The 27,607-nt window shown below is 42.1% G+C and overlaps 1 protein-coding gene across 3 annotated transcripts in view; it reads right to left on the bottom strand.

Annotated features, from left to right (window-relative positions):
* Positions 1-27,607, bottom strand: part of LOC124112107 — a 103,654-nt gene that overhangs the window by 14,692 nt on the left and 61,355 nt on the right. Inside the window, exon 1 of one of the 3 annotated variants that reach the window (XM_046472068.2) lies at positions 13,764-14,246. The exons of the other annotated variants lie outside the window; for them this stretch is intronic. The gene's annotated coding sequence lies outside the window, so the exon portion shown is untranslated. Of the gene's footprint in view, positions 1-13,763; positions 14,247-27,607 lie in introns of those variants that run through there. 3 annotated transcript variants of the gene reach the window in all.

The raw sequence follows: 27,607 nt of genomic DNA, 5'->3' as shown, positions 1-27,607 counted from the left end.
TATATATATATATATATCTCCGTGAACAACCTCACACAGGGAAATGCAAAAATAGATCTATGTGAATAACAAAGAAATGCTACATATTTGTACATGAAAAACCTCACAACGAGAAATGCTTTATATATCTCCGTGAAGAACCTCACACAGAGCAATGCTTTTTATCTACGGTAATAACCTAAGGTGGAGAAATGCTATATATATCTACATGAACAACCTCACACAGGGAAATTATATATAGATCTACGTTTACCCTTACACAGAAATGCTACATATATCTACGTGAACAATCTGAATGAGATATATATGATAAATACCTCCGTGAAGAACCTCACACAGAGAAATGCTACATATATCTACGTTAATCTCACACCGAGAAAGGGTATATATATATATATATATATATATATATATATATATATATATATATATATATATATATATATATATATCCCAGTGAGCAACCTCACACCAAAAGAAATGCTTTATAGAGCAACGTGAACAACCTAACACAGAGAAATGCTGCATATATCTACGTGAACCTCACAACGAGAAATGCCATATATATCTCCGTGAACAACCTAACATAGAAAAATGCTACATATATCTACGTGAACCTCACATGGGGATATGCTATATAGATCTACGTGAACAAGCTCACACAGAAATGCTACATATATCTACGTAGACAGCATCACAGGGATATGCTATATAGATCTACGTGAACAAGCTCACACAGAAATGCAACATATATCTACGTAGACAGCATCACAGGGATATGCTATATAGATCTACGTGAACAAGCTCACACATAAATGCAACATATATCTACGTAGACAGCATCACAGGGATATGCTTTATATATCTACGTGAACAAGCTCACACAGAAATGCAACATATATCTACGTAGACAGCATCACAGGGATATGCTATATAGATCTACATGAACAAGCTCACACAGAAATGCAACATATATCTACGTAGACAGCATCACAGGGATATGCTATATAGATCTACGTGAACAAGCTCACACAGAAATGCTACATATATCTACGTAGACAGCATCACAGGGATATGCTTTATAGATCTACGTGAACAAGCTCACACAGAAATGCAACATATATCTACGTAGACAGCATCACAGGGATATGCTATATGGATCTACGTGAACAAGCTCACACAGAAATGCTACATATATCTACGTAGACAGCATCACAGGGATATGCTATATAGATCTACGTGAACAAGCTCACACAGAACCGCAACATATATCTACGTTAACAACGCCACACAGAGAAATGTTATATATATATATATATATCTCCGTGAACAACCTCACACAGGGAAATGCAAAAATAGATCTATGTGAATAACAAAGAAATGCTACATATTTGTACATGAAAAACCTCACAACGAGAAATGCTTTATATATCTCCGTGAAGAACCTCACACAGAGCAATGCTTTTTATCTACGGTAATAACCTAAGGTGGAGAAATGCTATATATATCTACATGAACAACCTCACACAGGGAAATTATATATAGATCTACGTTTACCCTTACACAGAAATGCTACATATATCTACGTGAACAATCTGAATGAGATATATATGATAAATACCTCCGTGAAGAACCTCACACAGAGAAATGCTACATATATCTACGTTAATCTCACACCGAGAAAGGGTATATATATATATATATATATATATATATATATATATATATATATATATATATATATATATATATATATATATATATCCCAGTGAGCAACCTCACACCAAAAGAAATGCTTTATAGAGCAACGTGAACAACCTAACACAGAGAAATGCTGCATATATCTACGTGAACCTCACAACGAGAAATGCTATATAGATCTACGTGAACAATCTCACACAGAGAAATGCCATATATATCTCCGTGAACAACCTAACATAGAAAAATGCTACATATATCTACGTGAACCTCACATGGGGATATGCTATATAGATACACGTGAACAGCTGAAGAACGCGTTTGATATCTAGCTTTCATAGATGTGTCAAAGGAGATGGTACAAGAATTGTTAACATGTGAGTGTTTGCAATGAAATAATACACGTTCAGAAACACACTTTTCCCCACGAGTAATATCGAACGAATGGTACACATACACTATGTCCAAGACAGTGTCTATACAAGCAGGTGACTAGCTGGGACTATGGTACACATACACTATGTCCAAGACAGTGTCTATACAAGCAGGTGACTAGATGGGACTATGGTACACATACACTATGTCCAAGACAGTGTCTATACAAGCAGGTGACTAGCTGGGACTATGGTACACATACACTATGTCCAAGACAGTGTCTATACAAGCAGGTGACTAGCTGGGACTATGTATATAAAGGGACGTATCATTCAGCATTTGTCATTCCCAGCCAGTCATCTGCAGAGACAAATTATTAAACAGTTTCACATCTTTGATTAAGTCATAAAGCTTCGGTGATTGTCAAGCGTTATATTGGTAGAGACGACGAGTGTCAGCCAGTTATATGCACATCTGGATATGAAACAGCTCGATCCTCCATTTTAGGCATGCTTAATTTATGGCCTCACTGTGAAAGTGACCCACATCTTTACATGACAATACCACCATCACGATAGGATCATAATGTTAATGTTGGAACATTGTAAATAGACGTCCTGATTCCTCGGTTAATGCCCCTTAGCGCCATATTTAAGTCATCGGGCATCACATTAAACCGTATTGCGTGTAATAAATAAATACTGAATACACTGTACCCACTAGATACAGGCCGAACACGTGTTGTATCTGCTTCAGAGATACTTTCTTTTCCCCGACCAGCTCGAACAACTGTTATTGTGATTGTTAAAATGAACAGACACGGATGGAAGGAAGACTGATACAGATGATGAGTAGACATCCGCGGATGGTGGGTAGACTGACAGGGATGATGGTAGAAAGACTGGGATATGGGTAGACAGGCACTGGTGGTGGGTAGACAGATACTGATGTGGGCAGACAGAAACAGATGTGGGTAGACAGACACAGATGTGGGTGGACAGACACTGATGTCGGTAGACAGACACAGATGTGAGTTGAGAGACACAGGTGTGGGTAGACAAACAGTCATGGCAGTTAGACAGACACAGATGTGAGTAGACAGACACTGATGTGAGTAGACAGACACTGATGTGAGTAGAAAGACACTGATGTGGGTAGACAGACACAGATGTGGGTAGACAGACACTTATGTAGGTAGACGGACACTGATGTGAGTAGACGGACACAGATGTGGGTAGACAAACACAGATGTGGGTAGACCGACACTGATGTGGGTAGACAGACACAGATGTGGGTAGACAGATAGAGATGTGGGTAGACAGACAGGGGTGTGGGTAGACAGACACATATGTGGGTAGACAGATACAGAAGTGGGTAGACAGACACTGATGTGAGTAGACAGATAGAGATGTGGGTAGACAGACACAGATGTGGGTAGACAGACACAGATGTGGGTAAACAGACAGGGGTGTGGGTAGACAGACACAGATGTGGGTAGACAGACAGGGGTGTGGGTAGACAGACACTAATGTAGGTAGACAGACACATATGTGGGTAGACGGATAGAGATGTGGGTAGACAGACACTGATGTGGGTAGACAGACACAGATGTGGGTAGACAGATAGAGATGTGGGTAGACAGACACTGATGTGAGTAGACAGATAGAGATGTGGGTAGACAGACAGGGGTGTGGGTAGACAGACACAGATGTGGGTAGACAGACAGGGGTGTGGGTAGACAGACACTAATGTGGGTAGACAGACACATATGTGGGTAGACGGATAGAGATGTGGGTAGACAGACACTGATGTGGGTAGACAGACACAGATGTGGGTAGACAGATAGAGATGTGGGTAGACAGACACTGATGTGAGTAGACAGATAGAGATGTGGGTAGACAGACACAGATGTGGGTAGACAGACACAGATGTGGGTAGACAGATAGAGATGTGGGTAGACAGACAGGGGTGTGGGTAGACAGATAGGGGTGTGGGTAGACAGACACCGATGTGGGTAGACAGACACATATGTGGGTAGACAGACAGGGGTGTGGGTAGACAGACAGGGGTGTGGGTAGACAGACACCGATGTGGGTAGACAGACACATATGTGGGTAGACAGACAGGGGTGTGGGTAGACAGACACCGATGTGGGTAGACAGACACATATGTGGGTAGACAGACACAGAAGTGGGTAGACAGACACAGATGTGGGTAGACAGATAGAGATGTTGGTAGACAGACAGGGGTGTGGGTAGACAGACACTGATGTAGGTAGACAGACACAGAAGTGGGTAGACAGACACAGATGTGGGTAGACAGACAGAGATGTGGCCAGACTGATAAGGGTGTTGGTAGACAGAGACAGATGTGGGTAAACTGACAGAGGTGTGGGTGGACAGACAGGGGTGTGGCTAGACAGACATAGATGTGGGTAGACAGACAGAGATGTGGGTAGACTGACAAGGGTGTTGGTAGACAGAGACAGATGTTGGTGAACTGACAGGGGTGTGGGTAGACAAACAGGGGTGTGGCTAGACAGACACTGATGTGAGTAGACTGACAAGGGTGTTGGTAGACAGAGACAGATGTGGGTAAACTGACAGGGGTGTGGGTGGACAGACAGGGGTGTGGGTAGACAGACACTGATGTAGGTAGACAGACACAGATGTGGGTAGACAGACACAGATGTGGGTAGATATACACAGATGTGGGTAGACCAACACAGGTGTGGGTAGACAGACAGCGATGTGGGTAGACAGACACAGGTGTGGGTAGACAGACAGCGATGTGGGTAGACAGACACAGGTGTGGGTAGACAGACAGCGATGTGGGTAGACCGACACAGGTGTGGGTAGACCGACACAGGTGTGGGTAGACAGACACGGGTGTGGGTAGACAGACACGGGTGTGGGTAGACAGACAGCGATGTGGGTAGACAGACACAGATGTTGGTAGATAGACACAGATGTGGGTAGACCGATACAGGTGTGGGTAGACAGACACGGGTGTGGGTAGACAGACACGGGTGTGGGTAGACAGACAGCGATGTGGGTAGACAGACACAGATGTTGGTAGATAGACACAGATGTGGGTAGACCGATACAGGTGTGGGTAGACAGACACCGATATGGGTAGACGGACACAGATGTTGGTAGATAGACACTGATATGGGTAGACAGACAAAGATGTTGGTAGATAGACACAGATGTGGGTAGACCGATACAGGTGTGGGTAGACAGACACAGGTGTGGGTAGATAGACACCGATGTGGGTAGACCGACACAGATGTTGGTAGACAGACACAGGTGTGGGTAGACCGACACAGATGTGGGTAGACAGACACAGATGTTGGTAGACAGACACAGGTGTGGGTAGACCGACACAGATGTGGGTAGACAGACACAGATGTGGGTAGACAGACACAGGTGTGGGTAGACAGACACAGGTGTGGGTAGACAGACACAGGTGTGGGTAGACAGACACAGGTGTGGGTAGACAGACACTGATGTAGGTAGACAGACACAGGTGTGGATAGACAGACACAGATGTGGGTAGATAGACACAGATGTTGGTAGACAGACACAGATGTTGGTAGACAGACACAGGTGTTGGTAGACAGACACAGGTGTTGGTAGACAGACACAGATGTGGGTAGATAGACACAGATGTTGGTAGACAGACACAGGTGTTGGTAGACAGACACAGGTGTTGGTAGACAGACACAGATGTGGGTAGATAGACACAGATGTTGGTAGACAGACACAGGTGTTGGTAGACAGACACAGGTGTTGGTAGACAGACACAGATGTGGGGAATCAGATATGGGTCTGAATTTAAGTTTTGATTTGTAACTTGTTGATTGAATAATTGACTCGTGGTCGGGGTGAATGATAGAATCTATAGGTATCTGACTGATTGAGAAAGGATATTATTGAAATGATACGGGCCATTCACTATCGACCACTGAACGACTCAAATATATGATTAGATATCTACATAAACACGATACACAAGAATACGGTGACACATTTCGTATTTGTTCGTCACAATTACAATCTTACTTGACAGAGCACACACGCTGTCTACAGCTGACATGGAGAACTACGGTAAAGAGCAGATGGCCGTACCAGCAGGAGACTTATTTACCTGCTTCCCTACTGACCTACACGAAAAACACCGTCACTCGGCCGTCCACATTGAACAAGGTACAGTCTGTTCAACATAGCCCAAGGTCAGCCGGAATCAGTGAGGCCGAAAGGCACCTGGGATGCGACCTACCGCACTCAGATTCTTCATTAACTTTCATTCAGTGAGATAACTAGTGCACTCTGGGACCGACTATTTGCAGTGTTATATTAATGTGCATACAATCCCCACCTTGCCTACCCAGCCCCCACCCCTGCACCCCGCAAGCTGGAGGAGAATGACTGTGTTTGTTTGGCCGCGTTTGAGGTTGCGTCGCGTTAGTTTGTTGTTATTTGTGAGTTTCATTGTTGCCTTTATACAAGCGCAGAGGCTGTGAGACTCTACAAATGTTATTATTTCGATAGTTAGTGTGTCTACTTTGCAATGATTTATAGGCAGTGGGTTTATGGAAAATGAACGAACGTCTGGCAGTGTTTTGATGGGACATACATACACACACAAGGTAAATCTCAACACCCGACAGTGATTTACAGCTTGCGACAAGCTGCTGGGGAACATCCACAACATTTGGACATCCAATAGTAGATGTGATTGTCGTGAACAGATGGACAAGAACATGGATAAGGGAAGAATGCGCGACAACACCGTGTCAGTAGCTATTCCCAACTCATGTTTCTCTACTGTGTATGGACACGGACGCTCATTTGTCTGTGAAAACAACAGCGGTGAAGTAATGACTTGATCAGATGAAAGGGGCGTACAGACAAACTTACGAGATACCGAGTCGTTTGACATAGCGTTCTATTAAATTTCCTAATTCCCCCATTAGTGAATGTATCGGTTCAACAAAACCACCAGCGGTGTAGGCAGTAAAATTGACTGAGAGGATGCTGAATCCACCCCTGTGAAGCCTTCTCGGCCACAGGACTACATCTAAGGTCACTATATCATACCTCGACCATGGGAGGCCACCGTTAAACATCCTACACGGTAGCACTGTCACAAATGAGAACAGCCGACAAACCAAGTACGCCGTGATTGATTGTGATCATTAAATCATTTCTAAGGCCTGAACTTTTGTGTCAAGCATTCTGCAGCTTCACAAGCAGGTGAGACAAGGTGACGCACGTTTCATAGCCAGAAACCTGCACGTGGGTCAGTCTCGTTCAGTAGTTTCGATTCAAGCGCAGTTTTCGTTTGTATGTGTCAATTTCTCTGTCAGGGCGCCCACAAATTTATCTGTTTAATCGCCACTGTAATCTCTCTCTGTTAACGTGTCCCTGTCCCCGTCAGTCTGTATTATGTCTGTTACTGTCCTCGTCTGGCTGTATGTCTGTCCCTGTCTGTTACTATCCATGTCCGTTTGTACGCCCATCATTGTCGCCGTCTGTGTGCCTGTTCCCATCTGTATGTTTGTCACTGTTCCTGTCTATATCTATGACTGTCAATGTCCACGTCTCAGTGTCTGCCCCTGGCTCCGTCTGTCTGTCAATGTATCCGTCTGTCTGTCAATGTCCAACGTCTGTATGTTTGTCTGTCTTTTTACTATCCTTGTCTGTTTTTATAACTGACTGTTCTTGTCTGATCTATGTCTGTCACTGACCTTGTCTGCCGCCATGTCTGTCACTGACCTTGTCTGCCTTTATGTCTGTTACTGTCCTTGTCTATCTGTATGCGTGTTACTTTCCTTGACTGTGTTTGTCAGCTTGTCTGTTACTGTCCTTGTCTGTCTGTATGTCTGTCACTGTCATTGTGTTTGTATGTCAGTTACTGTCTTTGTATGTCTGTCACTGACCTTGTCTGTATGTTTGTCACTGTCCTTGTGTGCTTGTATGTATGTCACTGTCCTTGTCTGTTTGTATCTTACTGTCTTTGTCTGTATGCATGTTACTGTCCTTGTCTGTATGTCTGTCACTATCCTTGTGTGCTTGTATGTCTGTCAGTGTCCTTGTGTGCTTGTATGTCTGTCAGTGTCCTTGTGTGCTTGTACATGTATGTATGTCATCGTCCTTGTCTGTATGTCTGTCACCGTCCGTGTGTGCTTGTATGTATGTCACCGTCATTGTCTGTATGTCTGTCACCGCCCTTGTGTGCTTGTATGTATGTCACCGTCCTTGTCTGTATGTCTGTCACCGTCCGTGCGTGCTTGTATGTATGTCACCGTACTTGTCTGTATGTCTGTCACTGTCCTTGTGTGCTTGTATGTATGTCACCGTACTTGTCTGTGTGTCTGTCACCGTCGGTGTGTGCTTGTATGTATGTCTGTCACTGTCCTTGTCTGTATGTCTGTCACCGTCCTTGTCTGTATGTCTGTCACTGTCCTTGTGTGCCTGTATGTATGTCACCGTCCTTGTCTGTATGTCTGTCACCGTCCGTGTGTGCCTGTATGTATGTCACTGTCCTTGTCTGTATGTCTGTCACTGTCCTTGTCTGTTTGTATGTCTGTTACTGACCTTGTCTGTATGTCTGTCACTGTCCTTGTGTGCTTGTATGTATGTCACTGTCCTTGTCTGTTTGTATGTCTGTTACTGACCTTGTCTGTATGTCTGTCACTGTCCTTGTGTGCTTGTATGTATGTCACTGTTCTTGTCTGTTTGTATGTCTGTTACTGACCTTGTCTGTATGTCTGTCACCGTCCTTGTCTGTATGTCTGTCACTGTCCTTGTGTGCTTGTATGTATGTCACCGTCCTTGTCTGTATGTCTGTCACCGTCCGTGTGTGCCTGTATGTATGTCACCGTCCTTGTCTGTATGTCTGTCACTGTCCTTGTCTGTTTGTATGTCTGTTACTGACCTTGTCTGTATGTCTGTCACTGTCCTTGTGTGCTTGTATGTATGTCACTGTCCTTGTCTGTTTGTATGTCTGTTACTGACCTTGTCTGTATGTCTGTCACTGTCCTTGTGTGCTTGTATGTATGTCACTGTCCTTGTCTGTTTGTATGTCTGTTACTGACCTTGTCTGTATGTCTGTCACTGTCCTTGTGTGCCTGTATGTATGTCACTGTCCTTATCTGTTTGTATGTCTGTTACTGACCTTGTCTGTATGTCTGTCACCGTCCTTGTCTGTATGTCTGTCACCGTCCGTGTGTGCCTGTATGTATGTCACCGTCCTTGTCTGTATGTCTGTCACTGTCCTTGTCTGTTTGTATGTCTGTTACTGACCTTGTCTGTATGTCTGTCACTGTCCTTGTGTGCTTGTATGTATGTCACTGTCCTTGTCTGTTTGTATGTCTGTTACTGACCTTGTCTGTATGTCTGTCACTGTCCTTGTGTGCTTGTATGTATGTCACTGTTCTTGTCTGTTTGTATGTCTGTTACTGACCTTGTCTGTATGTCTGTCACCGTCCTTGTCTGTATGTCTGTCACCGTCCGTGTGTGCTTGTATGTCTGTCACCGTCCTTGTCTGTATGTCTGTCACCGTCCGTGTGTGCCTGTATGTATGTCACCGTCCTTGTCTGTATGTCTGTCACTGTCCTTGTCTGTTTGTATGTCTGTTACTGACCTTGTCTGTATGTCTGTCACTGTCCTTGTGTGCTTGTATGTATGTCACTGTCCTTGTCTGTTTGTATGTCTGTTACTGACCTTGTCTGTATGTCTGTCACTGTCCTTGTGTGCTTGTATGTATGTCACTGTTCTTGTCTGTTTGTATGTCTGTTACTGACCTTGTCTGTATGTCTGTCACTGTCCTTGTGTGCTTGTATGTATGTCACTGTCCTTATCTGTTTGTATGTCTGTTACTGACCTTGTCTGTATGTCTGTCACTGTCCTTGTGTGCTTGTATGTATATCACTGCCCTTGTCTGTCTGCCTGTCTGTGTGTCTGTTACTGTTACCGTCTGTTATAAGGTCTGTCCTCACGTGCCACTGCGCCTTGTTCCTATTGAGTGTTAGCTGTTGGTGGTATTCCCGCCAGTTTCAGATGAGATAATGTTGAAACACGCAGTTGTGTTATTTCACACAACCGAGATCAGTTAAAAGGTAACGAACCAATGTTTTAAAAATATCCAGTGCTCCTTTACATGCTAAATTAGTACGAAATAATGATGAATAACACAACCTCCGTTAATCATTTTGTTACTGTACACGGCTGTTCCGACCTTTGATGTTTCTACGCTGAACGACACAGCACAATGCGACAACCTACCGCTGCCTCAGTGGCGAAGATGATAGACTAGCACGGTGCAAGCACCGATTTGTACCTATCAGAGAAACAGGTTAGCTTCATGGTAGTTTTGTTTTATAAGTTGGAACAGACTATAAGCAAGGACGTAGGTCAGTGAACGATGTCACTTTGTTATAAGCACATACCGGAGTAATCCTGCTTTATGCGGCAAATGATACCAGCGGCAGATCAGTGCCGGTCTCACGTCACTGCCGCTAGGAGCTGTCTTTGAAGGGACGCTTCATAGACAACGACCCTGTCAACGATGACAGTTTTATAGCACTAAGGATACTGTCAAATTCTCAGGATGGCCCTTTAGAAACAAAATGGTCCACGATTGTTTGTTTGTCCAAGGACCAAGATTTACCCACTGACCTAATTTGTAGACATGTTCAACGATTGCTTTCGTCTAGTGAGACTAATATCAGTTTAATACACATGCTCCTGTCTGCTTGGTACATGATATGGTACACCTGCAGAGATCAACTCACACTGGGTAACTGGTTTACACGCATATTAACGGGGCATACATCACAGTAACCAGAATAACACCCAGTATAGTCGTCTCAAAAGCCAATGGTCTATTAAAGTAAATATTATCATCTTTCCAATCATTTATTATTTGCTGACTAAGCTTAGACGTTTACGAGTATTGATACTGAGAAAGTATTCCATTCTATTAAGCATAGACCTTCAGCGCCTAAATGTAAATGAGCATCACACTTCTCCATAGTTAATCCAATGCAAGCCAACGTCCCAGAATGACGTACAGCAGATGGTTCCTCTTCTCATGTGTTTGTTTATCTTCCTTATACCGCCTCGAGAGAACCAAACACTGAATTAACTATAGCTTGCTTGTTAAATTTGGCAAAAAATTAACTGTGTCATGAACTGTGCACATACCTCCCGTGTTCCTGGTAGCAGGCAAGATATAAACTAGTTCAATGAAATAAATAAACAATATCCCTAAGTATTTTAGATCATATCAAATTCTCTGGCAAATTAAATATACTCAGTCTGTCATCTCGAGTTTTAGGAAATCTTCTCAAAATACATCCCATTTGTTTCTCGGGGTTAGCTCATATTATGCAGATATAAGTTTTATCATCGACATGACACACTCATTGTTGTAACATTGTTGTTGACATTGTTAGTAACGAAATTAAATGCAAGAATAAACATATCTGAGTACATATCCAGCTACAGTTTTGTGGAAAATAACAATAATATCATTTAGTTAAAATACCCCATAAAACATCGGTGTATATACAGTTTGTGTCCAGTATATTTACACCATAAAACATCGATGCATATACAGTTTTTGTCCAGTATATTTACCCCAATAAATCATCGGCGTATAAACAGTTTGTGTCCAATATATTTACCCCATAAAACACAGGTCGTGTCCAGTATAATCACCCCCAAAAACATCGGCGTATAAACAGGTTGTGTTCAGTTAATTTACCCTTTAACACATCGGTGTATATACAGTTTGTGTCTAGTATATATTTCCCCCATAAACCTTGGTGTATATATAGTTTGTGTCCAGTATATTTACCCTATAAAACATCAGTGTATATACAGGTTGTGTCACGCGTATTTACCCCTGAACACATTGGTATATATACAGTTTGTGTCCAGTATATTAACCCCATAAACATCGGTGTATATACCGATTGTTTCCAGGATATTTACCCCATAAAGCACAGGTGTATATACAATTTGTGTCAGTACATTTACCCCCATAAAACACAGGTGTATATACAGGTTGTGTCAAGTATATTTACCCCCATAAAGCATCTGTGTATATACAGTTTGTGACCAGTATATTTACCCTATAAAACATCAGTGTATATACCGGTTGTGTCACGCGTATTTACCCCTGAACACATAGGTATATATACAGGTTGTGTCCAGTTTATTAACCCCATAAACATCGGTGTACATACAGGTTGTGTCACGCGTATTTACCCCTCAACACATAGGTATATATACGGTTTGTGTCCAGTTTATTCTCCCCAAAATACATCGGTGTACATACAGGTTGTGTTCAGTATATATACCCCTTAAACATCGATGTATACAGTTTGATATCTCACAGAGGGAGGAAACATTGGATGTGGCAGATATACAACTAAATTCATACTCATAGCATTTGTCTCTGAATACCACCATCTAGAATTTGTCCCACAATATACCACCAGCTACACGAGCAAACACAACCTAGGTGTCGAATGGAGGCCAGAAACTGTCATAACAAAGGCGGACACCTTACACAGACAAAAACAACAACATTGTATGGAACTAGAACCTAATAACGAAAGACTGTCCAATATATGCAGGGCTGCCGTTCACAGTCGATAGTATAACGTCTTTATATGCCCATATAATAATACATTTTCGCCAGTCTCACCTTTATTGAATAAGTTTGTGATACGGCTCTTCAACCTGCGGAAGGTTGCCGTGAAGTATGATGAATATAAATACTTGAAAGACTGCAGATGAAGCTCGCATCACTAACACACTGATACCAAACTGTGGGGGCTGACAGCTGGCGTCACCGCTGTGACATCCCCCACCCGCCACAGAAGGGTAAGGTCTGAAGTGTTGACTCGTACAAGGCTTTCAAAAACTGCACGCCAACTATGTTGAAAGCCTCGATCAACTGGTTTAGATGAAGAAATAATGCGATAGTTTCGGTTTAGCTTTTGTGCAAACCTTACAAATCTGTGCTTGTTAATTGACCTCTTTTAGATTGTTGAATGAGACTGCAAATCCCATGATGAAAACTGCTTTTATTGAAAGCCTCGCGTCTAAGAATAATGGAATTTTCTTTATTCTGCTCTCGGCTAAATATGCCACGCTCATGGGCAGAGAACGGACAACAAGTCGATGACATAGTGGGTATTTATCCATGTAGTTATTACATGTACAGTTGGTAGGTTTGTAAGATTATAAATACCCAGTTCGACATTTGCATTGTTTAACCATGGGTTGGCTTGAAATAGGATTTCACGTTTGAGCGGAACACGCGTTATTGAATCGTAACAAAGGACAATGATGTTTTTGTTAAAGTCCATATAAAAACATTCTCTTTAAACTCGCATCAAAATACCGCTTTTTAATAATAATAATAATGATAATGCTGCTGCTGCTGCTGCTGATAATAATAATAATAATAATAATAATAATAATAATAATAACGGTAAAAGGAAAACACAGTACTCTTCTGCAATAAATTACATTGAAAACAATCGATGACTAGAAGAACCGATAAGGACTACTTCCACGCTGAGAGCACGCAGTCGAGCCTAATACACAACCTGGTGTCACTAACAACTGTCACACGATTGTCATTGACAATCCCTCTATGCTACTTACTTGATGTCTTCTGTGGTTTGACTCTCAGCAGCATTTCGGATCATTTTCTAATCCATTCCGTAGAACGATGATGCAATTGGTGTATCCAATGACATTTACTTGCAACAAAGCTTTGGGACGTGGTAGAACCGATTCTGCTTTAAGTTAAGATTCGCCATGGTCGGAACAATGCTGCTCTCACTCGGCGTCGAGAGTCCCCAAGGCGTTGCTAAGAGACTGAATTAGCCAGTTTTATTTACTTTCCACTCATGTAGAAGTGTCCTTGACAGTTTAAATTAAATTTCTTCAAAAATCAATCCCTCTAGTGCGTAGGCAGGTAGACGAAGTCCGGGTCGTGAGAGAGGGCGAGTGACGACAGCCAGCACCCTGCCTCCCAGACCTCCGCTATATCCAGCCTTGTCCCATTCTGCGAAGGAGAAAGTATCTGATCACACCAGCACAGCAATCACAAGATCTCAGTGAAGAAACCCTTTGCGCAACGTTTAACTAACTCTGTGTTACATTGAGGGGCGCTTTGAATTGCACTCTCCGAATCAGTCTCTGTTACCGTAGCTCGGCTTTTGTCTGGAATTGTGGCTGCCTTCAGTTGATTGTATTCTTTCAATAGGAACTTAGAGTAGTGTCTCAAAGCTCCTAACTTGTTGGTTTTGAACAGTTACTTCTCCCGGAATCATTCGTAAAGACAAGTGTGTATCTGAAGAAGACTCACATGGGTCCTTCTTAATAGTACAAAACATGTCGCGATAACACGGACCAGGCAAGGTCCAAACACAATGATGCTTAATTTGGGTAGGAATACCTAATGCAATGAATAGTGCATGACGCAGCTAGATGCTGCAAACATATGCCAGTCTGTATAATAAATAACATTTTGTAGTCAAGTTCATATGTTCATGCTGCTTTTCGATAGGAGATATTTCGGTCACAAGTGCGGAAAGTGACGTTCATAAGCGCGTAAATTACACTACTTTACTGGACATATTTCACTGGGCATTCCGCACTCCTTGGATAAAGGCTATACACGTATGATAGCTTTGACTGTTTAGTTTTGAACTTAGTTTTCGATATGCATTGGCGATAGAAAACATGATGGTAGCTTTAACACTTTAGTCTTGTTTTATAAACGTTTGAAAAGTCAGTATTATTGACTGTGATTGTATATCTTCGACACGGCTGTTGCTACGCGTTGTTAATAAAAGGAGACATGCACATTATAAACAATTTAATCAGTGCCTAGACTATAACTGACAGTCAGGTGCGATCTGCAGAGATCTATGACTTTACTAAATGCTAGTGCTCACCACATCATAACAATCACCTTAACATAAGCACCAAGTACAGTAATGATGCCCAACAGCTAATCCACGCAAACGTTACAGTAATTGTGTCAGCCATGTTGACTCCATGTACTATACGCACTGTAGCTAATTTCATTTGTAGTGAGAGAGCAGGATTTGACACCGTCTTTTACTAAACACCTCAGGGATCACCAGGAATAGGATTCAAACATGTCAGGAATCTAATCTGGGCCTTCGGATTGCTGGGCGAACACTTTGACCACAAGGCTACCCAAAAAACCCTGATGTAGTTTTCCCAAATGTTCTAATGATTATCAAAACTATTATTTGCTGTAACGAAATTACAACGGGTATAACTGTAAGGCATGTAAGACACGTATCTCTTGTATCCTCCGCTATACAGCTGGTAGTTACTTGTCTTGTTAGTGTACACAGGAAGACACGCATACCGAATAAAGCCATGTTAAAATCCTACTTAAAAAAACGAAATAGTTTTGTATATTGATTTTTACCTTTGTCAGCAAATTTGAGTACAAACCTTCTTATATTAATATCACCAGTAAGGGCCAAACATAACACAAAGTGAAGTCTATTTTATTGCAGCACATAGCTGTATAAGAATGTGATCATGTTTTGGGACCTGGTTTGATAGATAGAATTCCGGGAAAGTAGGTACTTTTGGCTTGCTCCATTGAATTGCCATTGAAGTCAATTGTATGTTTGACCGCCCCTGGTGTTAAACCAGAACTTAAGATCGAAATAAACCAAGGACGAATTCTTTTGTAGATGCCAAATGAACTGATTTTATTACTGAAATCTTTCCTCATCGTTTACAGTACTGAGATAATATAATACATATATCCTGCCGAGAAGAGCCGCGCCATGCGGCGATTCCATAGTGCGAATGAGTGCTTTACTTGTTTTGAAATAGTTGGCGGATATATTATACGGAGTTATATACGGGTTTATGCTCGGTTTGAAATAAACAACACTCACCAGTGGATTGACGACATCCCATATTTCACAAAAGGAGTACACCACGTCTCCCACCCCGCATTGTCCTTAAATTCTGCAGGTTCTACAATGACTGCCTATCACATTACACGGCGGAGAATGCCGCAGACAGATAGTAGTTAATGCATATGAGGTCCTGTTACCCGTGATACGGATAAATCAGCATCAGCAGAGCAACATGGACATACACTGACAGTCAGTTGCTAACTTGCATATGTCAAGGATACATAGGCAATAACATTAATGAAAAGCATAAAAAACTGTGAATACTAGGTAGTTTGACAAACGTATGCAGCTACTGGCGCCAGCTTCATACATTTTATCACGGACCCATCTCAGTCATCAGTGCCACAACTCCGATATAAACAACTCTTATGCGAATCGTAACGTTAGTTATGTAAGAAACGTTAAAAATATTAATCACCATCCTATTGAGGCTTCTGTCCTACTGATGCTACTCCACTTACTGTCCCAACTGATACTACTTCACCTAATTTTCCAACAATACTAATGCTACTCCACTCACCGTCCCTACACTATTGGCGTCACTACCTTCACCGTCCCTACACAATTGACGTTACTCCACTCACCGTCCCTGCACTACTGACGTTAATCCACTCACCGTCCCTACACTACTGACGTTACTCCACTCATCGCCCCTACACTATTGACGTTACTCAACTTACCGTCCCTACACTATTGACGTTACTCCACTCACCGTCCCTACACTATGACGTTACTACATTCACCGTCCCTACACTATTGACGTTACTCCACTCTCCCTCCCTACACTACTGACGTTACTCCACTCACCGTCGCTACACTATTGGCGTTACTACATTCACCGTCGCTACACTATTAGCGTTACTACATTCACCGTCCCTACACTATTGACGTTACTCCACTCTCCGTCCCTACACTACTGACGTTACTGCACTCACCGTCCCTACACTATTGCCGTTATTCCACTCACCGTCCCTACACTATTGACGTTACTCCACTTACCGTCCCTACACAAATGGCGTTATTCAACTCATCGTCCCTACACTATTGACGTTACTACCTCCACCATCCCTACACTATTACTACTACTCCACTCACCGTCCCTACACTATTACTGCTACTCCACTCACCATCCATACACTATTACTGCTGCTCAGCTCACCGCCCCTATAATATTGACGTTACTACCTTCACCGTCCTTACACTATTACTGCTACTCCACTCACTGTCCCTACACTATTGACGGACCCATCTCAGTCATCAGTGCCACAACTCTAATATAAACAACTCTTATGCGATTCGTAACGTTAGTTATGTAAGAAACGTTAAAAATATTAATCACCATCCTATTGAGGCTTCTGTCCTACTGATGCTACTCCACTTACTGTCCCAACTGATACTACTTCACCTAATTTTCCAACAATACTAATGCTACTCCACTCACCGTCCCTACACTATTGGCGTCACTACCTTCACCGTCCCTACACAATTGACGTTACTCCACTCATCGTCCCTGCACTACTGACGTTAATCCACTCACCGTCCCTACACTACTGACGTAACTCCACTCACCGTCCCTACACTACTGACGTTACTCCACTCACCGTCCCTACACTATTGACGTTACTCCACTTACCGTCCCTACACTATGACGTTACTACATTCACCGTCCCTACACTATTGACGTTACTCCACTTACCGTCCCTACACTATGACGTTACTACATTCACCGTCCCTACACTATTGACGTTACTCCACTTACCGTCCCTACAGAAATGGCGTTATTCAACTCATCGTCCCTACACTATTGACGTTGCTCCATTCACCGTCCCTACACTACTGACGTTAATCCACTCACCGTCCCTACACTACTGACGTCACTCCACTTACCGTCCCTACACTACTGACGTTACTCCACTCATCGCCCCTACACTATTGACGTTACTCAACTTACCGTCCCTACACTATTGACGTTACTTCACTCACCGTCCCTACACTATTGACGTTACTACATTCACCGTCCCTACACTATTGACGTTGCTCCATTCACCGTCCCTACACTATTGACGTTAATACATTCACCGTCACTAAACTATTGACGTTACTCCAGTCACTGTCCCTACACTATTGACGTTACTACCTTCACCGTCCCTACACTATTACTGCTACTCCACTCACCGTCCCTACACTAATGACGTTATTTCACTCACCGTCGCTACACTAATGACGTTATTCAACTCATCGTCACTGCACTATTGACGTTACTACCTTCACCGTCCCTACACTATTACTGCTACTCCACTCACCGTCCCTACACTATTACTGCTGCTCCGCTCACCGCCCCTATAATATTGACGTTACTACCTTCACCGTCCCCACACTATTACTGCTACTCCACTCACCGTCCCTACACCTTTGACGTTACTACCTTCACCGCCCCTACACTACTGACGTTACTCCACTCACCGTTCCCACACTAGTGACGTTATTTCAATCACCGTCCCTACACTTTTAACGTTAATACCTTCAACGTCCCTATACTATTACTGCTACTCCACTCACCGTCCCTACACTACTGACGTTACTCCACTCACTGCCCCTACACCATTGACGTTACTAACTTCACCGTCCCTACACTATTACTGCTACTCCACTCACCGTCCCTGCACTACTGACGTTATTCCACTCACCGTCCCTACACTAGTGACGTTATTCCACTCACCTTCCCTACACTTTTGACGTTACTCCAGTCGCCGTCCCTACACTAGTGATGTTACTCCACTCACCGTCCCAACACTATTGACGTTATTCCACTCACCGTCGCTACACTATTGACGTTACTACGTTCACCGTCCCTACACTATTGTCGTTAATCCACTTACCGTCCCTACACTACTGACATTTCTCCACTCACCGTCCCTACACCTTTGACATTACTACCTTCACCGTCCCTACACTACTGACGTTACTCCACCCACTGTACATGTCCCTACACTATTGACGTTACTACCTTCTTCGTCCCTACACTATTACTGCTACTCCACTCACCGTCCCTACACTACTGACGTTACTCCACTCACCGTCCCTACACTAGTGACGTTATTCCACTCACCTTCCCTACACTTTTGACGTTACTCCACTCGCCGTCCCTACACTAGTGATGTTAATCCACTCACCGTCCCCACACTATTGACGTTATTCTACTCACCGTCCCTACACTTTTGAAGTAAATACCTTCAACGTCCCTACACTATAGACGTTACTCCACTCACCGTCCCTACACTATTGACGTTAATACCTTCACCGTCCGTATACTATTACTGCTACTCCACTCACTGTCCCTTCACTACTGACGTTACTCCAGTCACTGTCCCTACACTATTGACGTTACTACCTTCACCGTCCCTACACTCTTACTGCTACTCCACTCACCGTCCCTAAACTAGTGACGTTATTCCACTCACCTTCCCTACACTTTTGACGTCACTCCACTGGCCGTCCCTACACTAGTGATGTTACTCCACTCACCGTCCCCACACTATTGACGTTATTCTACTCACCGTCCCTACACTAGTGATGTTAATCCGCTCACCGTCCCAACACTATTGACGTTATTCTACTCACCGTCCCTACACTTTTGAAGTAAATACCTTCACCGTCCATACACTATAGACGTTACTCCACTCACCGTCCCTACACTATTGACGTTAATACATTCACCGTCACTAAACTATTGACGTTACTCCAGTCACTGTCCCTACACTATTGACGTTACTACCTTCACCGTCCCTACACTCTTACTGCTACTCCACTCACCGTCCCTACACTAGTGACGTTATTCCACTCACCTTCCCTACACTTTTGACGTCACTCCACTGGCCGTCCCTACACTAGTGATGTTACTCCACTCACCGTCCCCACACTATTGACGTTATTCTACTCACCGTCCCTACACTCTTGACGTTAATACCTTCACCGTCCCTACACTATTGACGTTACTCCACTCACCGTCCCTACACTATTGACGTTAATACATTCACCGTCACTAAACTATTGACGTTACTCCACTCACCGTCCCCACACTATTGACGTTATTCTACTCACCGTCCCTACACTCTTGACGTTAATACCTTCACCGTCCCTACACTATTGACGTTACTCCACTCACCGTCCCTACACTATTGACGTTACTCCACTCACCGTCCCTACACTATTGACGTTACTCAACTCACTGTCCCTACACTACTGACGTTACTCAACTCACTGTCCCTACACTATTGACGTTGCTACCTTCACCGTCCCTACACTATTACTGCTACTCCACTCACCGTCCCTACACTAATGACGTTATTCCACTCACGTTCCCCACACTATAGATGTTACTCCACTCACCGTCCTTACACTATTGACTTTAATAACTTCACCGTCCCTAAACTATTACTGCTATTCCACTCACCGTCCCTTTACTATTACTGCTACTCCACTCACCGTCCCTACACTAATGACGTTATTCCACACACCGTCCCTACACTAATGACGTTATTCCACTCATCGTCCATACACTATTGACGTTACTACCTACACCGTCCCTACACTATTTATGCTTGTTTTCATGCTGTCCCTTAGATATTGATGTTCACTTCACCAACCTTTACAAGACTATAACTGCTACTTCACTCTCTGCCTATTAAAAGACAACTAACATTTGCTCTATAAATGTCAGGATGTTTACTGCAATTACTCTTTTGATTTCACTGCAGCAATAACAATCACAACCACTTCTGCAAATAATGCCACCATTTACGTCATATGTGATCTCCTATTTCTTTACGGTATCTACTCCAACTACTACTGAAGCTTCCTCGACATCTACTGCGCCCACAACTACTACTGAAGTTTCCTCAGAATCTACTGCGCCCAAAAGTACCAGTTAAGCTTCCTCGACATCTACTGCACCCACAACTACTACATAAGCTTCCTCAACATCTACTGCAACCACAACTACTACTAAAGCTTCCTCGACATCTACTGCACCCACAAGTATTACTGAAGCTTCCTCGACATCTACTGCACCCACAAGTATTACTGACACTTCCTCGACACGCTGCACCCATACCCCTGACCATGTAATCTGCAGCCACAGATAGACATCGAGGATGACCGCCTCCTGCAGATCTTCATAGATTACAATTCGATGGAACAAATGTGCCCCGTTGATGATAATTCCACTTTTGCTCTGTTCTTACGTCAGTAAAAAGCGGTCTGTGGCACATAACTATTGTAAAGAAAAAATTCATCCTGTTCAAAATGATACCCCCCCCCCCCCCCCCCCCCCCTCACACACACACACCAAACCCCAAACCCCCACCCCCACCCCTGTTAAAGGAGGGAAAAAACAGCAACACAAAACAGTTGTAGAGCCTGATGTGTTACTGTAAACATTAACCGCTACCTGCCACTACAAAGATGGACATGCACTTACTGATATCGTGGCGGCTATAAAATACACACACAAAATCAGTTTAAAATTCGCATTTGTCAGTTTGTGATATATCTGGTCTTCAGCACAGATGCAAGTGTCAATTCAAATTAAGCATGTTGGCATTTGCTTGAAGTAATTCGCAACATTATTCCACAGGCGCTAGCACCTGTATTGTTCCCTGGTACGTTCATCGGCTTCCAGAAAGTGCAACACATATGTCCAGTCCTATAAATTTTCAGTGACACATTGTTATAGTTTAACAATTTAAAATATTAACAATAAGAAAATGTTATATTCAAAGAATGAATGATGTCACTTCTGCAACTGCTTCAATATTGGACAGGTACATAATTGAAACACCATGTCTGCAACTAATGTTTGCTTCCAGGCAGATACGTTTATGAAAACTATTAACTGGCGTGTTCTACGGGCTGTTTCCTCTGTCGGAGTCACTGTGTTTCTCACATCAAGCATCCAAGCATTACAGGCTTCAGTATACATGTTCAGTGTACATATCTCTGTCATTCAAATATCTGGTAGTGCGTTCTTTTCCTTTCAAATATCACGCAACTTGAACAAGTGATGTACATTGTACAGCTTGATAGATAACAAACCGCTACAGAACGACCCAAATGACAATATCGCCCTCCCCCAAGTTTACAAGTATGGGTAGTTCCCGCCGTAGACATTCTGCTTCAATGGACATGCAGGGGACCGAGTGACGGCGCCTCGTTAGTTGTAAACACTTTTGTCGGCGTGTGTTTCCACCTGGACGGGCATGTGTGGCGCGATAAAGTGCCCATCCTCTTCATAAATTGTAACAAGATATGTTTTTTCAGCTTTGATTTCTGATCCGAGGCTACTTTTTACATGCCGGACCTGATAACGTTGTCATTGGAAGGACAACATGCGGTGTCACCAGGAACCCGGTATATAGCCTTCTGTTGGTAAACCTGTTGCCGTGACAGAGTGCATGCAAACTCACACATGTACTCACACTAGGTTATCAGCTTTAAACACAAATGTACCTGCCACTAGTTTCTTAGATTCAAAACAAATGTACCTGCCACGAGTTTCTTAGCGTTAAAACACTGATTGTACCTGCCACTAGTTTCTTAGCGTTAAAACACAAATGTACCTGCCACTAGTTTCTTAGCGTTAAAACACAAATGTACCTGCCACAAGTTTCTTTGCGTTAAAACACAGATTGTACCTGCCACTAGTTTCATAGCGTTAAAACACAAATGTACCTGCCACTAGTTTTATAGCGTTCAAACACAAATGTACCTGCCACTAGTTTCTTAGCGTTAAAACACAAATGTACCTGCCACAAGTTTCTTTGCATTAAAACACAGATTGTACCTGCCACTAGTTTCTTAGCGTTAAAACACAAATGTACCTGCCACTAGTTTCTTAGCGTTAAAACACAAATGTACCTGCCACGAGTTTCTTTGCGTTAAAACACAGATTGTACCTGCCACTAGTTTCAGAGCGTTAAAACACAAATGTACCTGCCACTAGTTTCTTAGCGTTAAAACACTGATTGTACCTGCCACTAGTTTCTTAGCGTTAAAACACAAATGTACCTGCCACTAGTTTCTTAGCGTTAAAACACAAATGTACCTGCCACTAGTTTCTTAGCGTTAAAACACAAATGTACCTGCCACAAGTTTCTTTGCGTTAAAACACAGATTGTACCTGCCACTAGTTTCAGAGCGTTAAAACACAAATGTACCTGCCACTAGTTTCTTAGCGTTAAAACACAAATGTACCTGCCACAAGTTTCTTAGCGTTAAAACACAGATTGTACCTGCCACTAGTTTCATAGCGTTAAAACACAAATGTACCTGCCACTAGTTTTATATCGTTAAAACAAATGCACCTGCAAAAAGTTTCTTTGCGTTAAAACAAATGTACCTGCCACTAGTTTCTTAGATTCAAAACAAATGTACCTGCCACTAGTTTCTTAGCGTTAAAACACAGATTGTACCTGCCACTAGTTTCATAGCGTTAAAACACAAATGTACCTGCCACTAGTTTCTTAGCGTTAAAACACAAATGTACCTGCCACTAGTTTCTTAGCGTTAAAACACAAATGTACCTGCCACAAGTTTCTTTGCGTTAAAACACAGATTGTACCTGCCACTAGTTTCATAGCGTTAAAACACAAATGTACCTGCCACTAGTTTTATAGCGTTAAAACACAAATGCACCTGCCACGAGTTTTATAGCGTTAAAACACAAATGCACCTGCCACTAGTTTCTTAGCGTTAAAACACAAATGTACCTGCCACAAGTTTCTTTGCGTTAAAACACAGATTGTACCTGCCACTAGTTTCATAGCGTTAAAACACAAATGTACCTGCCACTAGTTTTATAGCGTTAAAACACAAATGCACCTGCCACTAGTTTTATAGCGTTAAAACACAAATGCACCTGCCACTAGTTTCTTAGCGTTAAAACACAAATGTACCTGCCACAAGTTTCTTTGCGTTAAAACACAGATTGTACCTGCCACTAGTTTCATAGCGTTAAAACACAAATGTACCTGCCACTAGTTTTATAGCGTTAAAACACAAATGCACCTGCAAAAAGTTTCTTTGCGTTAAAACAAATGTACCTGCCACTAGTTTCTTAGATTGAAAACAAATGTACCTGCCACTAGTTTCTTAGCGTTAAAACACAGATTGTACCTGCCACAAGTTTCTTAGCGTTAAAACACAAATGTACCTGCCACTAGTTTCATAGCGTTAAAACACAAATGTACCTGCCACTAGTTTCTTAGATTCAAAACAAATGTACCTGCCACAAGTTTCTTAGCGTTAAAACACAGATTGTACCTGCCACTAGTTTCATAGCGTTAAAACACAAATGTACCTGCCACTAGTTTTATAGCGTTGAAACACAAATGCACCTGCAAAAAGTTTCTTTGCGTTAAAACAAATGTACCTGCCACTAGTTTCTTAGATTGAAAACAAATGTACCTGCCACAAGTTTCTTTGCGTTAAAACACAAATTGTACCTGCCACAAGTTTCTTAGCGTTAAAACACAAATGTATCTGCCACTAGTTTCTTAGCGTTAAAACAGAAATGTACCTGCCACTAGTTTCTTTTCGTTAAAACACAAATTGTACCTGCCACTAGTTTCATAGCGTTAAAACACAAATTGTACCTGCCACTAGTTTCTTAGCGTTAAAACACAAATTGTACCTGCCACTAGTTTCATAGCGTTAAAACACAGATTGTACCTGCCACTAGTTTCTTAGCATAAAACACAAATGTACCTGCCACAAGTTTCTTTGCGTTAAAACACACATGTTCCTGTTACTTGTTTATTAGCGTTAAAAGACAAATGTACCTTGGGTTGACGACAATTTGTAAATACATATTGACATATGAAGCACATCTTGCTTTCCAGAATACTGTCAACCTATATACTGGATGTTATCTCGCTCGCCTGTTAATATGCGTTAACTTCATGTTAATTAGTTCATGTTCACTGTTCAGAATGCATCGTAATTTGGTGTATCCCGACCCTGAAGGAATTCTGTGATGGCACGGAAGCTGTACAGGGCTCCAAAGTCCAGCCCAAGTATACCGTAGACATATGTTTATAACCGTCTGGAAGGAAAAAACTCGAATCACTAACCTAACCTTTGTAGCGACACTTAACAATAAGTAAATATGTGGCGAACTAATCGTCGGATAACATTTTCACTACATGTTCCGTCAAGTGTTAAAGTAAACACGGACAACTAGCGTTTTCATTACTCTCATTCATTTCAACGCAATAACTGCCAATAAACAGGGATTAGGATTTTCCTACCTCCTGCACATGATGAAAACCGGTTATCCTCGAGTCTGTGGAAAGCATGAAGTTCCAATAACGATGCTGATTATAGCCAGGCTTTAGAGCAGTTAATGGCTGACCTCGTAGAGTGGGATCAGTGGATACACAGTTGGATGTTCAGGTAGGAAGACAGCACAATGCAGCGAAACCTTGCAAATAACCACCGAACATTCATTTCCACTCAGCTGATTAAGGCACATTTACATGCAATTGAAGCTTTGAAATTTTCAAAAGCATTTGGAGTCTAGCTATGTCAGTTTTCAGGAAGTTTTGTGGGAGAAACTGAGCTGGCTGTCACATGTGTCAGTAAACATAATCTGTGGACGGGGCAAAATGTACTTTGAGTGGTGACATGTCTCACGCGGATGATGATGTTTTACAATATTGTCTTGGCAATAATTTAAGAAGAAGCTAATGAAAAACATACTGCCATTACTGACTGATGAAAATGTACCACAACATGTAGAAAATCCCAAAGGAGCACCACTGGGTAATCACGGTTTCAATCACCATCTACCTCTTTCCAATGCCAACCTCCTCTCCCCCATTACCAAAAGAGCCGGTAAAGAACGAGGGCTGAAAAACCTGCGTCAAAGTGTTGTCATCAATCGCTTCAGAGGAAAGAGTGAGTGGCGTCATTAACTGAATCCCATTGATCGCTGCTTTGTAATGCACGTTACAGATAAGTCCGGGATCACGGTACCCTACCTACAGCCATCTACAACCGCTAATATATATATGGGTCAACTAAATCAATGTGCTTCCCTGACCAATAGGAATACACCAACCGTGTCCACTGAGTTTTCAGGTCATGAGTAAGAGTTTTTATGGCCACATGACTTCCAAAGAAGGATTAAAGGATTAGCCCAAGATGTATACATAACATTTTGAGTTTTGGCTGTTGTAAATACATCAATTTGACCTCATTCGCGTCAGCAGGAGGAGATATTCCGTCTATTAACGTGACACACACATTTGAACATGAATGAAGATTCTGACAGAGGCTTTGAGGGAGCCCAAATTTGCCTTCGCTGTAGGCCGAGGGTGTCTGTGAATTTATTTTACTTAACTGTTTCCTACTATGTCATAAGTATCGGAAACTTGACGCATTTCCTTAATAGCTTACATTTTTTTTCAATAAAGAACAAATTACTTCAATGCGCTGGTAACAAGGATCGGTATCAGGTCTACATATCAATTACATGGCACTAACCTCTATAACGTCTTCATAACACGTATATAACAATTGATTAAATATGGTCTCACATCTAAAAACAATGCACAAAGCAATTTACTTAATATGGTTTCACGTCAACATACACTGTATAGAGGAATTGTTTCAATTCATGATCTAACGTCTTCATTGTATGTATAAAGCCATTTACTCAATATGGTCAAAGGTCTACATACAATGTACAGAACAATTTACCCAATGTGGTCTCACATCTACATACAATGTATATGATGCCTGTAAATAATAAGTCTGGATAAAACAATCCAATGATTGAAATTTTGAACAACGATCCAATCCCTCGGAGGTATGATGACAAGCAATCAACTGAGTCATCGAACCTGATCACATGATCCATACTGTGAACAGAACAACAAATTAATATGGTTTTAAGGCAGCTACAGCTGAAAAAACAGGTTTCTTTTCAGTAAATACATTGTATATATGTTGTATGTTGTTTCAATTTTTTTAATGTAGATTCATATTTATAAATGATATAGATGTTGCTAGATGTTTTTATTTTTAAAAGAGAGTAATGCAGTTTGATGTAGTATAGTGATAGTAATGTAGTTTGATGTAGAATGATGATGGTAATGCAGTTTGATGTAGTATTGTGATTGTAATGCAGTTTGCTGTAGTATTGTGATTGTAATGCAGTTTGATGTAGTATAGTGATTGTAATGTAGTTTGATGTAGTATTGTGATTGTAATGCAGTTTGATGTAGTATAGTGATAGTAATGTAGTTTGGTGTAGTATTGTGGGTGTAATGCAGTTTAATGTGGTATAGTGTTTGTAATGCAGTTTGATTTAGTATAGTGATAGTAATGAAATTTGACGTAGAATGATGATTGTAATGTAGGTTGATGTAGTATTGTGATAGTAATGTAGTTTGATGTAGAATGATGATGGTAATGTAGTTTGGTGTAGTATTGTGATTGTAATGCAGTTTGATGTAATATTGTGAT

Source organism: Haliotis rufescens, unplaced genomic scaffold (genome assembly GCF_023055435.1).
Source record: "Haliotis rufescens isolate VD_foot unplaced genomic scaffold, xgHalRufe1.0.p SCAF_10, whole genome shotgun sequence".
NCBI classification, from domain to species: Eukaryota; Metazoa; Mollusca; class Gastropoda; order Lepetellida; family Haliotidae; genus Haliotis; species Haliotis rufescens.
Note: the sequence above shows the minus strand (reverse complement) of the source record. Positions and strands in the feature narration are given on the sequence as shown.